Source organism: Rhamphochromis longiceps, linkage group LG16 (genome assembly GCF_057381845.1).
Source record: "Rhamphochromis longiceps isolate RC_006_pf linkage group LG16, R_longiceps_female_GT1.1, whole genome shotgun sequence".
Classification (NCBI taxonomy): Eukaryota; Metazoa; Chordata; class Actinopteri; order Cichliformes; family Cichlidae; genus Rhamphochromis; species Rhamphochromis longiceps.
The window spans coordinates 39517704-39534757 of record NC_140572.1 but is presented as its reverse complement, the minus strand read 5'-3'; positions in this window follow the sequence as shown (position 1 = coordinate 39534757).

Here is a 17054-nt window from a genome sequence, read left to right as displayed (position 1 = left end):
CACATGCACTAACACATCCTCCAACCACACACACATATTTTGCTCCATTGCAGTTTATTTCACACTTCAAACCTTTAGTAAACAATTAAGCAAATACAAGTAATCTGCAATAAATTACAGGTAGTAATAAAATAAACTACTAACTCGTTTACGCTGCGTCCGCACCTACACGGGTATTTTTGAACACGCAGCTGTTTCGTCCACGTAGACGGCGTTTCGAATCACCGAAAACTGAGATTTTTTAAACTCCTTTTATGCGTTTAGGTGTGGTTCATTGCAACATCAAAGGTATGTGCCTTTTTCACGTCACGCTGTGGCCACGTTATTGTTTACATGAGATGAATTGCAGAATGGCAGATAGAGACGAAATACTGTTAATCTGACTGTCTGCAGGTTTTACACGCAGTTACTGTCTCTCCATTTACAAAGGCAGAGGCATCACGCTGTGATTATTTTACTGTAGTTGTTTTTTTTCCTGTGTAATAATATTCAACATTGCTGTCAATACATTTTTTTAAAAATGCCTCTCTGCGCAAAATGTGTTCAAAAACATAAACAGCTGTGGGATTCTGTTTGTCTGTGATTTGAACCGGGGGAACAAATCGTGGCAGGATCAGCCTGATGTTATTTGTATCCCGCTGTAACTTTACTGTATAAAGAGCAAACATCTCCAACATGTCAGGAGTAGTTAGTCATTACAACAAGTGTTTGTGAACTAAAAATCAAGAATGTGGGATCCTGTTTGTCCGTGATTTGAAGAGCCCAGCGCTGCTCCCAACGGAGGGGAAACTAATCCTGCAGGGAGACCTACCTCAGCACCTGTGCAGGTGAAGCCAAAGGGAAGATTTGCTTCACCATATTTTCTAGTCTTTGGCTTAGAATGAAGTTGGTTTGGAAACATATTCAGTGATGCTTCATGTCCTGCTTTGCGTTTCTATGGCCGCCCGTGCTAGCAGTGTCCAAGCGTTTTGTTTTTTCCCCCCCTTTTCATCCCCCCCCCCCCCCCCCACACACACACTTTGGGAAGGTCTGTACTACGTGATCGCTAGCGACACAGCTATGTTAACCTAGCATAAACACAGTGAAGCTGGAGGATGAACACTAACTTTTTTTCCACATGATAAGTTAACGTGAGGGTTCCTGATGGTTAGAGACAAATGCAATCGCATGGCAGGATGCTGTAAACGGACCAAACTTCAGTCAGGAGAACAACTGAGATAATCCATCCACAATACGAGGTTAGTCATTAATATACTGCTGCAGGGGCTGTAGCTACATCGTAAGGGTTTAAAAACTGAGCTTTAAAATGAACAGTGGTGGTAAAAAAAGAGAGAGGCCGACAGTGATCACTGACTGTTTTAGGGGCTTGTTCAGATTAAATAGAACAAAATACAAAACATGTTTAAAAACACGAGTACGTGATGACTTAACAACTGCATCTGTGCTTCTGACCTTTGACCTGCACTCTTAAAAAACACAAACTTTTAGATCTGTTGTCTAAAGAATTCAGAACTGAAAAGCAGCACATGCGCAGTTGGATTTAATATTTACCTGTCATAAAGGTGCACCGTAAGTTATCTGTGATTTCCATGCTGGACTAAAGGATTTCGTGGTCGGTCAGTCTGAGAGTGGTGCTTCAGAAATATGGAGCTTTATAAATGTGTCCTTCTTTTCTTACAAACCGCTGCTGCAGGATTTATGTAAATATTCCCACAAAATTAAACAGAGGACTAAAGAATTTCAGTGTCTTGTGCTATCAACAGGAAGCGTTTGAATTCATTATAATCAAATGAAGACAGATATCAGGTTTCATGATCCAGACTCATAGTTTAGATTGTGAAATAAATCTAAGTCCACATTTCTGCAGGCTGGTTACAGACCGAGGGTCTGATATAGAAACCCTTCAACTAAATACGGAGAACCTTCCAGAACTGTGTCTGTGAAGGTTCTGGATTATAAATGGCAGACAGTTGGTGTCATAAGCCACCGCCTCTGTTCTCCGACCCTCTTTGAACAGAGACACCGGTTTTCACACCTCGGCTCATGTGATTAGGTAGAGGAGCAACGGGGGTCCATGACCCTCTGGGGGGACACTTAGGGCTTAAATCTGGGACCAAGTACCAAGTAGACACAGTGTGTAAACTTTGCTACGGTGTCGTAGCTGCACCACAGAGCAACACTGCAAAGTTCACTAAACATAGATGTTTACATTTTTCATTTGTTTCTTATATTGCAAACATTTGCACTGTTATCAGTATTTGCACACTATTTTATATTATTTTTTAAAGTCATTATTCAACACATTGTAATTGTTAACCCTTTAAAGCCGGGCAGAGGCACGCTCCGTTTTGCGTAACTATTTTTAAATCCCTGTAGAACCGGAACCGTGTAAGCTAGCACAATAATTTGTTTTGCATAGGAAACCGGAGGAGTTGTACTTACATCTTATGCCATCAGCTTGTCCTCGGTCACGGTTTCCTTCCACATAAAGTTTTGCAAAAATTGCATAAAAAGCGCTTGCAGGAACAAAAGCATAATATTCCAGAAACACACTTTGCAGATCCGATCAGCTGTTCTTAACACTTCCCACAATGAAAAAGACGTCAACGCGAACCATCACATGTACGTCATTTCCTGCCCGAAACCGGAAGTGACGTCATTTTCGCGGAAAATGTAGTTTTTTACTTGTAGGCCTTAAAAGCCTATACTGGTGTTTTTATAAGTCAAGTTTGACTCTATACTTTTCTGAATAGTTGCTGGGATGCTTAGAACTCGAATTGCACTGCTGGAAATAGTTTATTTTGATGCACCTGCTGTTTTCTTTGCAAATTTGCATCATAGGATTTGTTTTGTTTTTCCTGCAGTATATAAAAATTGCTGTATCTCCAAAATAAAACTATGAAGACACTCAAGATAAATTTCCTGTTGTTGTAAACTATTTTTTGCAACTTTTTTGTATTTAAAGTTTTGAGGGATAAGCCTCTTAAATTTCTCCAACCAGATATCTAAGGCTTCTTCTCCAGCTGGGATGGGACTGACCTCGGAAAATGTCCTTAGACGTCTATATGGGTGGCTCTCAGGCTGTTTGTTTGCTCTGACCATTAACTCACCTACTGCATGGATGATGGCTTCAGAATTACCATCCACTTCCCCTTTGGGGGAGCGTAACCCTTGGATGTCCTCTAAGGTTTTCTTTTCATTCTGCAGAAAAGTGAAACTTTTCCTCAAAGTCATCTGGCTGAGGTTCAATGTAGTACACTGCTTTCCAGCCACTTCCACCACTTATTGGCGTTATCTCTCTCTCTCACACACACACACACACACACACACACACACACACACACACACACACACACACACACACACTACATAGTGTGTGTAATAAGAGGGAAACACCTCCGACATGCACACATGTGACCCACAGCAGCTCATTTGAATAAGAGCAGAGCCAATGAGAATCAATGAGTGAGACTGTTCGGACGTTTGTTCAGGTCCGATTATTGCGGCTCAGCAGGTGGAGTGTTTTGGCTGGGTGTTTAGCTTGTGTTCGGGAGGACGGCTGGGGACAGATGTAGCTTTGAGTATGAGCTGATGACTCTGCTGAGCTTCCAGGCTTTCAGACACAGATTAAAGATGCTGTCCTTTAAATAAGGCCACACAGTCTGCAGCGGTGAGCCTTCTGCCTGGACTCAGAGTCACTGCAACTCTGGACACGCCTTCAGCTGTCTGAGTCCTGAAATCTGTGTTTGAAGCAGATTTCCATCAGATGTTTGGGTCCGTCTGTGGCCGCGAGCTGCTTCTGTAACCAACTTTAGCTATGTAAAGGTGAATTACAGCACAATAACTACTTGGGCTCGTAATAAGACCCTAGCCAGAATCAGAAGACACCAAATTCATACGGAGCCAAAGTATTGAGCAGCAATAATGACTCGGAGGCAGTTTTAACTTTTGAGTAGCCACTCTTGTATTGTTACAAAGTGTAAAAGATTAGTGTCCAATTTGTACAGGAAAAAAAAAGTATGAAAGAAAAATAAATAGTGTGCACATCCATCCATCCATCCATTCCATATACTCCTCCCCCTTTGTGAGTGTGGACGCTTCATCTCTTTGCTCTCTAAATGCTTTGCTTCTTTTATGCTGATTTTTTCCCTTTTTTCCATATGAGCTTACCTGCGATAGCTTCTGGACACTTATAGATCATTAGGACTAAAGTGTTCTTAACAGAAACAGCAACATTTTTATAGTTACCTTATCCTCAGCGCTCCGTGTGTCTGTGGCCTAGACACAGCTGAAGCCTGATTACAGTGTCTGGGCACCGAGCAGCCTCGATAGCCTAGAAAGGTGCTAACCGCTAGGCTAACTAGCAACAAGATGCCTTCCCTCTCCACAGATGACTACCACAGCCTCCTGCAGAAGATTGCAGCACTGGAGACAAAAATTCATCGCTTAGAAGTAAACGTGGAGGCAAATGGACTGTGTGGAAATGAAACAACCTTGCCTTTGACTCAAAACAATGGCTATGAGCAAGCTAGCACACAGCTAAGGAGCACAGATAACATGACCAAGAAAGTAGACTTTGTGCACTATTATAAATCCTCAAGCGATAATCCCCCCTTGGACTGTCTTGGTGCAAAACCAAGACATAAATCATGTCTCCTGGAAGGGGGAGGACATACCACAGGCAGGGCACAGCGAGCTGAAATCTCTGAAACCGACTGGCCTTCACTTCCTACGAAACAGAGAAGCTCTTCTACCCCTGTACACGAGAGGAAACAGGACTGGACAACCGTGAATAGGAAGGTTAACAACAAACCTTCAAAACAACTGAATGTGAAACTGTAGAACAGATTTGCTCCACTATCAAAGGACCCTGGATCTATATCGGACAACCATCCATCTAAAAGTAGCGAAGTAAGGCCTGAAAATCCACGGGGAAAGCTAAAGGCTAGGCCTGAAACGCTGATTGTGGGTGACTCTGCTGTAAAGGATGTACAAAGCATGTGCGGTAAGAACACTAAAGTCCTCTGCTTTCCTAACGATATGGTCAACATCCTGAAGGAGAGAATTCTTCAAATTGCAGATGAATATCCAACTGTGACAAACATTGTCCTGCATACAGGGTCAAACGATGTGTCCAAACAACAGTCGGAGGTTCTGAAACGGGACTTTATTGGATTATTAAATACTGTAAACTCTCTGAATGCAGCTGTATTCATCAGTGGGCCTGTACCGCCGGTCAGAGGAGGAGACGAGAGATTCAGCAGGCTGTTTACACTGAATAAATGGCTTATATCAGCATGTGCTGACCACTCAGTGCATTTTATCAACAACTTTAATATTTTTTGGGAACGCAGGCATCTGTTCAAAGCAAATGGATTTAATTTTAACAAGTCAGGGGTGAAACTGTTCACCTCCAACTTGTTTTATTCCATACGTCATCCATCCGTGCTTGGAGCCAAGGCTGAGATAAACGAGGAGTTATCTCATAAAGAGGAACAAACAGTACTCCAAGAACAGACAAAGCCCAGCAGAAACCTTGAGGAGGAGCTCCATCTGCCCCCACCCGGGAAGAGCCTCAGAAAGGAGAGACATCCATGGCATCTGAGGAAGAGCCTCAGAAAGGAGAGACATCTGAGGCAAGAAGAGGCAAGAAGAGGGGTCCCTATTTGCCTCCAACTCTCTCAACAACACCAACGACCAGGACCAGGATCTTCCCCAGTCCCCCAAACCCCTGACAGGCCATCACCCCCATCACCCTCCTCTCCCTCCCTTTCTCCCTCCTCCCCACACCTGAAATTCACTGAAGAGATGATGGAGCGGGTCAATGCTGGGCTCAGATCTACCCCCCGGCCCAATCCCTCTTTGTCCCCCATAAACCCCCCACCAAAGCAGCCAAAGGTTCGCCACCGAGCCCCACCCTCAACAGAGCAATCGAAGTCACATTGCCCAGCCTCGCCCCCCTTAGTTCCTCCTTACCACCTTCATGCTTTGTCTCCGCAGTCTGATGTGTGATGTGTGGAGGGTCCGGGCTGCAAGGATTATGGCAGTGATGACTTTTCCCAGGAGAAGCTGGGACCCTGTTTACTAGAAGGTTTTAAAATTTCTGTACTTTTAGGTGACAGAAGGAGACATGTGGCCTGGTCAAAACACAGAGAGCTGCACTCTAAAAGATCTTTAAATATAGTAAACATACCTTGTGTGCCACAGACTGCTCCCAAACACGAGGGGACAAGTAATGCCTCTAAAACACTTAAGTTGGCTTTATTAAACGTTAGATCTTTAGCTGGGAAAACATTTTTAATTAATGATTTAATCACTGAGCACAGCCTTGATTTTATGTTTTTAACTGAAACTTGGTTGGACCAAAGTAACAGTGGAGCTGTTCTCATCGAGACGACCCCTCCTAACTACAGTTTTATCAGTGAGGCCAGGGTGAGCAGGAGAGGAGGAGGGGTTGCTGTCTTATTTAATGAACCATTTCAATGTAAGCAGCTATCTCCTGGAAGTTTTCAGTCTTTTGAATATGTGGCTTTACAGCTGAAGGCCCCATCCAAAGTTGTGTTTCTTAATGTTTACAGGCCTCCCAAATACTGCACAGACTTTTTTTAATGACCTCAGTGAACTGCTGTCTGTGATCTGTGTTGATTTTGACTGTGTAATTATTGCTGGGGATTTTAACATTCATGTGGACAACCCTCAGGACAAAGGGACTAAAGACCTGAGTAACACTCTGGGCAACTTTGGGCTGACTCAGCATGTAACAGAGGCCACACATAATAGAGGACACACTCTCGACCTACTGATCTCCAAAGGCCTGAGCATTTCAAAGGTTACTGTGTCTGATGTGGGCCTGTCTGATCATTACTGTGTTTTCTTTGAAAGTAAAATCTCAGCCCACACAAATATATCAACAGCAGTGATCACAAAACGGTGTATAACTGAAGACAGTAGTGCAATTTTTAACCAGGTCTTCCCATTAACACCTGACCTGCCCAGAGGGTCAGTCAATGAGCTCGTCAATAGCTTCAATGCTAACATGTTAAATGTAATGGATACTATTGCTCCCATTAAGGTGAAGGTTATCTCTGGAAGGAAAAAGTCTCCATGGAGAAACTCCACACTAGTGAAAAATGAAAAAAGAGAGTGTAGGAAAGCTGAGCGCAGATGGAGAAAAACAAACCTCCAGGTTCATTATGACATTTATAAAGAGAAACTTCACAATTATAATTTACAACTGAGGAGTGCAAGAAGGTCCTACTTCTCTGATATCATCACTAAAAACAGCCATAATGCTCGGGTCTTATTTTCTACAGTTGACAGGCTAACAAACCCTCCTGTGTCAGTGGCAGCTGAACTTCATTCGACCATGGCCTGCAATGACTTTGCCAAATTCTTCACAGACAAAATCCAAAAGATTAGACAAGCAATTGGTACATCAACAGCAGATCCAGGATATGTACTGTGTCCACCAAAAAACTGTTTAAACACCATGAAACAGTTTCAACCTATTAACAGCAAAGACCTGGAGGACATCTTAGGTCAACTGAACTCCTCCTCCTGCTGTTTAGATGTCCTGCCAACAAGTTTTTTCAAAAAGGTCTCAAAGACTTTAGAGTCAGACCTGTTACAGATCGTCAACTTTTCCTTAATGTCAGGTGTGTTTCCAGAATCACTAAAAACTGCTGTAATCAAACCTATACTGAAAAAGGACAATCTTGACAAGACACAAATGAACAACTACAGGCCGATCTCAAATCTCCCGTTTTTAAGTAAGATCATTGAAAAAGCAGTTTCTCAACAGCTCAGTTACTTCTTAAAACAGAATAATTGCTACGATGCCTTCCAGTCAGGTTTTAGACAGAACCACAGCCCTGAAACCGCTCTGACCAAAGTGTTTAATGACATATGTCTGAATACAGACAGTGGAAAAATGTCAGTCCTAGTTTTACTGGATCTCAGTGCAGCATTTGATACAGTTGACCACAACATATTACTCAAACGACTGGAGAACTGGGCAGGTCTTTCAGGAACTGTACTAAACTGGTTCAAAACATACTTAGAAAACAGGAAATACTTTGTATCAACAGGTAACTTCACATCTGAGCAGACAAGTATCACATGTGGAGTTCCCCAAGGTTCCATCTTGGGACCCCTTCTGTTTAACATCTACATGCTCCCACTGGCACAGATTATAAACAACAACAAAATAAACTATCACAGCTATGCAGATGACACACAAATATATATCACAATGTCACCAGGAGACCGAGGCCCTGTACAGGCGCTTGGTAAATGCATTGAGGAAATCAATGACTGGTTGTGCCACAATTTTCTCCAGCTAAACAAAAACAAAACTGAGGTAATAGTCTTTGGCGCCAAAGAAAAACGATTACAGGTCACCAGAGAACTTCAATCTACACACCTAAAAACCACAAACCAGGCGAGAAATTTGGGTGTAGTGATGGATGCAGACCTAAACTTAGAAAAACACATTAAGACAATAACAAAATCAGCTTACTATCACCTCAAGAATATTTCAAGGATAAAAGATCTGATGTCTCAACAGGACCTGGAAAAACTAGTCCATGCATTCATCTTTAGTAGGCTTGATTACTGTAACAGCATCTTTACAGGTCTACCTAAAAAATCAGTCAGACAACTACAGCTCATTCAGAACTCTGCTGCTCGAGTCCTCACTAAGACCAAGAAAGTGGACCACATCAGTCCAGCTCTGAGGTCCTTACACTGGCTGCCTGTCCGTCAGAGGATAGACTTTAAAGTTCTGATGCTGGCCTATAAAGCTCTGAATGGTTTAGGACCAAAATACATCAATGACCTCCTGACCCAGTATGAACCTTCCAGATCCCTCAGGTCATCTGGATCCGGTTTTTTATCAGTTCCCAGAGTCAGAACCAGACACGGAGAAGCTGCATTCAGCTTTTATGCTCCTTATATCTGGAACAAACTCCCAGAAAGCCTCAGATCAGCTGAAACACTCAGTTTATTTAAATCCAGGTTGAAGACTCACCTGTTCTCAGCTGCATTTGAATAAAGCACCAAATCCACACTTTAAGCTTAAATTTCAAAACTTACATTTAACTACTGATCTTATCTATTTCTGATTTTATCTGTTTTGATTTTATATACTGTTTTGTTTGTTTGTTAAGCTTAAATTTCAAAACTTACATTAACTACTGATTTTATCTACTGTTCTGATTTTATCTGTTTTGATTTTATCTACTGTTCTGATTTTATCTGTTTTGATTTTATATACTGTTTTGTTTGTTTGTTTGTTTGTTTGTTTGTTTGTTAAGTGGGTTTAGAGCTCTGGGTAGCTCCCCAGCTGGGTCTAGACTGGGTCTAGAGAGTATTTTAAATTCAGGGAATTTAAAATAGAAAGTAGCTCGTCCACAGAAGGACTGGTAGCTCCCCTTTCGATAAGGGTTCAGATTGCGCGAACAGGTGTGGGATTAGAGCTCTGGGTAGCTCCCCAGCTGGGTCTAGACTGGGTCTAGAGATTTTAAATTCAGGGAATTTAAAATAGAAAGTAGCTCGTCCACAGAAGGACTGGTAGCTCCCCTTACGATAAGGGTTCAGATCGCGCGAACAGGTGTGAAATGTGTGTGTTTAGTTAGTTAGTTAGTTTGTTTTAATCAATTTTAAATCATGCTTTTTATTTGTTTTTGTTTCTAATGTCTCTGTAAAGCACTTTGAATCACCTTGTTGTTGAATTGTGCTATACAAATAAATTTGCCTTGCCTTGCCTTGCCATTCGCTTCCGCTTATCCTTTTCAGGGTCGCGGGGGGCGCTGGAGCCTATCCCAGCTGTCATAGGGCGAGAGGCAGGGTACACCCTGGACAGGTCGCCAGTCTGTCGCAGGGCTAACACTAATAGTGTGCACACTTAAACAAAATAAAGTGCTCGTTGGGGCCCTTTAAGAATTCAAGTTATGTTGACAACAGCAACTTCAAAGGTCCTTCTGAGTGTAATTGGAACGTATAAGTGTGTGGGTGTGTATCTTCTTTGGGGTGAATTGTCCTTAAAGTGGTTGGCTCGCCATCGATCACGAATCTCGTCCTGGCCCTCGGACATTGCAGCAGCTCTCCAGATGAAAGGTGAGAGGTTAACCTGTGAGAGACCGAGCTAGCATTAGCGTGATCACGATGGTAAGTCTCTACAAGTTTTTTCTTCAGAATAACACTCGTCTTACCAACGTTGCTTCTCTCCTTCATCCAGCCACTCGACACCAGACTTCCAGCAGGTAAGTATGCTGGCTTTCCTTCCTCTCAATTCTGAGTTTTTCCTCTCTTTTGTCCCTGGATTTCTCAGTTTAAGCAGCAGATGCCTCCACTCCTGTTGCTGAGATGAGAAAACCCAGGAGAACCAAGTGCCTTCACCTCTCTTCCTGCCTGACAGGGTCAATGCGGCCTGCGCTGAACTAGGTGTCCTCACGTGGGGTGAACTGAGAGGCGCATTCAATGGTCATAGGAAATATGACACTTTGTTGATGTGGACAGTTAAAATAAAGAGAATAAATACTCTCTCTTCCTTATCATTGGTGTAAATATGTTTTTTTCATCTGTGCCACACTTCCATATAAATACAGTTGAATTGAAAAGTTTGTTCTAGCAGCGCTCTCAAACATTTTGACTGTTTCACACATGAAGACGAGTTCGCTCATTGAATCGTCACTGTGGACTTTCTTCATCACGCGTGGTCATGACATCCTCCGCCAGGCCTGGAAGTGATGTCATCAGAAACAAACAGCATTGAGACAACAAACGGGAAGCCTGAACTAACAGATGAATGTAAGGCAGGCGTTAATTAACACGCTGTTAATTGAAAACAAGGTTTGTAATGGCGACATTAGCAGCATAAATAGCTCTTCTTCCTCCTGCCGATGAATAATGCACCATCAGTTGTTCCTATTAGTGATTCTTCTCATCTGGAGTTAATTTCATTATGTAAATGAGCTGCAGGCCTCGTCGAACCTCCACTTTGATCCATCCTAATTGTCCTGATCATCAAAGAGTGAGTCGCCGCTCGCTGGGAATAAATCTACACTCCTCCTCCTCCTCTTCTTCTTCTTCTGCTCTCCTGGAATCAAATGCAAATACTGCGAGGTGATTAAAATTTGATGTGTCTCGGTATGTTCAGCTGGATGCATATTCATCTCCGAGAGCAAGGGAAGAGGGAATTAACGGAGCTGAGATGAAAGAGGCAGAGAGGCTGATCTCAGATCTGTGTTTGAGCACGACTTTTTCTGCTCAGCAGCTGTTTCCAGGTTCTATGAAAGAGCGGTAAAGGAGTCTCTGTGCAGTTCCTATGTTTGATTCAGCTGCTTCCAGGTGTTTGCAGGTGAGTTCACACTCTCAGCGAGAGCACTGGCATAACGTCAGTCAGATGTTGGCCCTCTGAAACATCTGCATTGTATTTTTATTGAACTCTAACAACACAAAGGAACAGAGGAGTCTGTGCAGGCTGCTGTCTTTGGTTCCAGTGGTGTCAGGTATCTTTTCCAGGTGTTTCCAGGTGTTTTGCTGAATCCTAACAACAAACAGTAAATGAGGCTCCGCGCTCACTGCGTTTGTTTCTCGTGGTGTCAGATGTCTTTTCTAGCTGAACGTCAGACTCTCCGGGGGGAACGTTGCCCCAATTTTCTAATCTGATTTTGATGCAGCGCGTCTGTCTGAAAGCCCTCGCTTTAATTTCACCATTTGTGGCTGAACTGACGCAGAAAGATGGGGAAACAGCAGAAGAAAAGAAGGTGTTTCATTGGGGGAACAGAGTGGAAACCCCCACAGACACGTTTCATGTTTATTTACACATTTCAATTTCAGGATGTGTTTGTCTCCGAGTGGAAACCTTGTATCTGCTCAGTGCAAAAACAACAAGAACTGCCTTTTTCCTGGATGGCAGTAAGGTTGGAAAACCTCAGCGGAGTCATGAAGCATGAAATGCATGTTGTTGTTGTTTTTAACTGCGTGAAACAAATATTGAAAATAAACACAAACAGAGAGGACTCTTTATGAAGAGCAGAAGTGAAGATAAGAAAGAGTAGAAGACGAGAGAAGTATTATGATGTCACATATAAGTACAGGCGATGTGGGGGAGGGGCTCTGAGGCACGTGAATAGAAATATGCTTCTTTGTCAAAGGTTTGTGGACAGCTGGCTATTACTTGCATGTTAATAATATAGGATTTGCTCACACAGTGTCCGCATATTTTCTCCGTTTAGACATTAACAGTCATTCCCCCAAAAGTTGATCCTGTTCATCTGGACTAAGAAACGTTTCTTCAGTCTCAGCTGACCGCAGGTTTCCAAACTTATAAACGGCACATTTGTACAATAACTGAAACTAGCACCACTGAATGAACCATGGGTTGGGAGCTCAGTTTATGATCGTTAATATACAAATTGTCACGATTATTGATCGATGGTCAAGAGTACCACAGTTCACAGAGAGTTGGGGAATGGCTCCCATTGGGAGCTGTTACAGACATGGGAGTGATTATTCTCAGCTGCCTTACTTATTGCTCATCGAGTAAGTTCTGCTTCACCGCGGAGTCAATCAGTGCTTTAAGAGAGAGGCCATCTGTACTGAAATGTAGCGGGAGCTGTGTCCTAGGGAGGGTTTCAAAACCTGGGAAAATACTCAACAATAAGAAATAGACAGGCTAAGCAACAGACTTGCCCTCACCATGACAACAACACATTATAATACCTGAAAGAAATGAAGAAGTCTACGTCCTCACATATTTCTGATCATATGAACAAACGTATGTAGACACTAGCATCTTGTCTCCGCATGTTAATTTCAGTGTTAAATGCTGACCGAGGTCAGCAGCATCTTTCTCCCTCACATAATCAGATTTTCCCATCATGCCCCGTTTGTTTTGTCTCTTGATGACATCATCAGGTGAACGGAGGCAGCAGATTGTTTTTTTTACCTTTTAAGTCGGGCATTAGTATAAAAATGAAAGCCTCTTACAGCCTGAAATGAAAATCCTCTGAGTGTTTAAGCTGCGGCCAACAGACTGTGTTCAGGTATCAGTTCAGTTTCAGCCCCATGGGCCAACATGATGATGATGATGATGATGATGATGATGAAACATCCCCTCCTCCTCCTCCTGTTTGGACACACAGCTTCTTGGCAGGCTCACTAATTAATTAAAGAGATGAATATTTGTGTGGTGAGGGGGTGGAGCGGGCGCCACAGGCGTGCGGATGTGTGGACGCAGATAAACACGATTCTTTATCCACTCGGACAAATAGATGAAATGTATCAGAGAACAGGTCTGTGGATGCAGAGGTGAGCTCACGTAGAGCAGCTTAAAGCATGAAATCCGCTCTGAGTGGGAGCACTCTGTGGCATGTGGAGGTATAAATAGTGCTCGCAGTGGAAGTGGACCGCGGGGCGGCGCGGCAGCGGAATTAGAAGCGTATTAAGTGCAGTGGAAGCAGATAAGCTCCAACAGATGTGTTTGGGTGTTGACATTGTTTGTATTGCAATCTGATAGATCAAAATGTTTCACTCCACTAATAGGCTTTTATTTTGTACATTTTGGATTTACGAGCCGCCCCCCGATGTAAAGCTGCTGTTAAAGGACAGGGCCAACACGTCCAGCTTGGACGTCACGATAAAAGGTTGTTTTTAGCTTTCTCCAGAATCACGCTTCAACCTTCACGTCCAAATTAGGAGTCCAGAGGAAACATGAAACTACTGAAAACTGCTCCTCACAACCGTCTGCCTCCTCCTGCAGGAAAAGATAAATGAACGTGGAGCACCTCCTCCTCGTCCTCCTCACCGAACACGACAGCAGCACATCCGGCCTCACTCACGCGTTGCTTATCTCGCAGAAATGACACCCTGTACGACACCGTTATCTCCCTCAGAGCGCTAACAGACCCAAACCACAGAAACCATCTGTCCACACGGGAGCTTCTTCTCCATACAAACTACAACTCCCAGCAGACCTCCACTGGGCCAAACAAGGAGAGGAGAGCACAGGCCTCCAGACCAGCTATGGCACTCAGCAGTCCATCACTCCATCATTTAATGCATCAATCAGCAGCTGCCTTTGTGTCTAACATGCCCACTTATGGTGATAAATTTGTCTCATCAGCTGATGTCTCAGCTCTCATTTTGCTCTGCAAAACTTCAGCATCAACACGTCATCCTCAGCTGACACATTCATTCTTCTTCAAGTGTTTCAGCATCAGCTGACTGGCTCGTCTACGCCTTCACCTTTCATCACATAAATGATCTTTCTCCAAAAGCTTCTACTGAGACTTCAGCTGTCATGGTGCGTGCTGTGTGGCAGGCAGGACCCAAATGCACGACTCTCAGACAGAAAAATTAAACTCACAGCGCAGCTTTATTTGCTGGAAAAACTCAAACATGAACTACAAGAAAAGTCAAACTAGAAACTCAAAGGACAAAGCTCAAACTAGAAAACAAAACCAGGAACAGAGAAGTAGAGTGTTACCATAAGCACGGAGAAGAAAACAGCACAGTGAGAGTACGACACAACGACTGACAGACAGAAGCACAGGACTTAAATACACAAGCAGGACAACAAGACGATGGGGAACAGGTGGGAACACAGCTGGGACAAATCAGACCTAACGAGACGAGGGGAAGCAAAACCAGACACACCACACATAGGACAGGGACTATCAAAATAAAACAGGAAATGCACAACAGAGACAGAACAAAGCACACAAGACACTAAAAGAGGAGAATAAGAAAACAGAACTACCATATTTTCTGCACCATAATGCACACTTAAAATCCTTTAATTTTCTAAAAAATTGACAGTGCACCTTATAATCCGGTGCGCCTTATGCATGAATTCTGGTTGTGCTTACTGACCTTAATAAAAAAATAATAATAATAGTACATTTTATTTAAGAAAGCGCCTTTTGAAACACTCAAGGACACTGTACACAAGCAATAACAAAAACAACTAATCTCCAAAAAGTTGATTCTGTTCATCTGGACATAGCGTTTTGTGGGAGAAACGTTTCGTCATCATCCAGGTGACGTCTTCAGTCTCAGCTGACTGCAGGTTTCAATCTTATAAACAGTGCATTTGCATAATGACTGAAACCAGCCCACTGAAGGAACAATGGGCTGGGAGGTCAGCTCCTTAATCTTAATTATGCAAATTGACCATTGATCAACAACCAAATGGCCTCCTTGACTCCGCCCTGAAACCAGCGTTCCTCCCTGTCCAGGATGTTACATCCTCATCATTGAAAGAGTGTCCACTGACCTGTAGGTGTAAATAGACTGCAGAGTCCTGGCCTGACGAGGTAGCTCCAACGCTTCCGTGACTGGGATGCAAGTGAAGAGAGATGTAACGTCGTACGAGATGTGGTTTTCAGAGCTGCCCACCAGCGGGTTGAGGATCGAAGCCAGAAACTTGGAGATGTTATAGGTAACGGAGTTGATCATGCAGACAATCGGTCTTAAAGGTGCACCCTGTTTATGTATTTTTGGTAAACCATACAGACTTGGTGTAGACTCCCCTGGGTACAGCCTGTGGTATGAGGTCCGGTCAATAGCCTTGTCTTGTTCTAACTGCTTCAGACAGTCTGTCACCCTCTTCTTGTAGCCACTTCCTGGGTCTCGTTTCAGGGGCTCAGAAGTATTTTCATCACTGAATAGTGACTAAATTTTCTCATGATAGTCTTTCTGGTTTAGCAAAACTGTGCACCTACCCTTGTCTGCCTTCCTCTCCTCCATGGTGATGTTGGATGCTGGGGGCTTTGCATTGCTGAGACAGGCCGAAACCTTTGTCCGTAGTTGCTCTGCTTCCACTTCTGCAATATTGTTGTTACGAATTGCTGTTTCTGTGGCTGTGATCAGCTCCACTAGCGGGATTTGTCTCGGTGTGACAGCAAAATTCAGCCCTTTAACAAGGATTTCTTCACTGACAAGGTCCAGATGGATCCAGATGAAACCATGGTGTCCTTTGATGTAGTCTCTCTCTTCACTTGCATACCCACCATGGAGGCCGTGGAGACTGTCAGAAAACGACTACAACAAGACAGCTCCTTGGAAGACAGGACCAACTTCACACCTGATCAGACCTGCACACTGTTAGACCTCTGCCTCACCACAACATACTTCAAATATAACGAAGGCTTCTACACACAAAAACATGGCTGTGCCATGGGCTCCCCCGTGTCACCTATTGTAGCCAACCTTTACATGGAGGAAGTGGAGAGAAAGGCTCTTGGCTCTTTCAAAGGAAGAGTACCCAGCCACTGGTACAGATATGTAGACGACACCTGGGTCAAAATCAAGACACAAGAAGTGGAATCCTTCACTGCGCACATTAACGCTGTGGATAAAAACATCAAGTTCACCAGGGAAGACACAAAGGACAACTGTTTGCCTTTCCTGGATTGCGCCGTGCACATTGAAGAGAACGGCAACCTCAACATCGAAGTTTACCGGAAGCCCACACACACGGACCAGTACCTCCTCTTTGACTCCCATCACCCTCTGGAACACAAACTTGGAGTAATCAGGACCCTACACCACCGGGCAGAACATGTTCCCTCTAAGCCTGAAGGGAAAAAGAAGGAACACACACATGTAAAGGAAGCACTCAAAACGTGCGGCTATCCTAAATGGGCGTTCATAAAGTCAGCAAAGAGGCACAGAAAAGAAGATCAGACACCAGCGAGGGAGGATAAGAAGGACAGACGCAACAACATTGTCATCCCCTATGTAGCCGGTGTATCAGAGAAACTCAGGAGAGTTTTCTCCAAGCACAACATCCCGGTGCATTTCAGACCCAGCAACACGCTCAGACACAAACTGGTTCACCCGAAAGACAAAACCCCAAAACACAGACTTAACAATGTGGTGTATGCTGTACAGTGCAGCGAGGAATGCCCAGACCTCTACATCGGAGAGACCAAACAACCACTTCACAAGCGCATGGCACAACACAGAAGAGCCACCTCCACAGGACAAGACTCAGCAGTCCATCTGCATCTAAAGGTCAAAGGTCACTCTTTCGAGGATGCCAATGT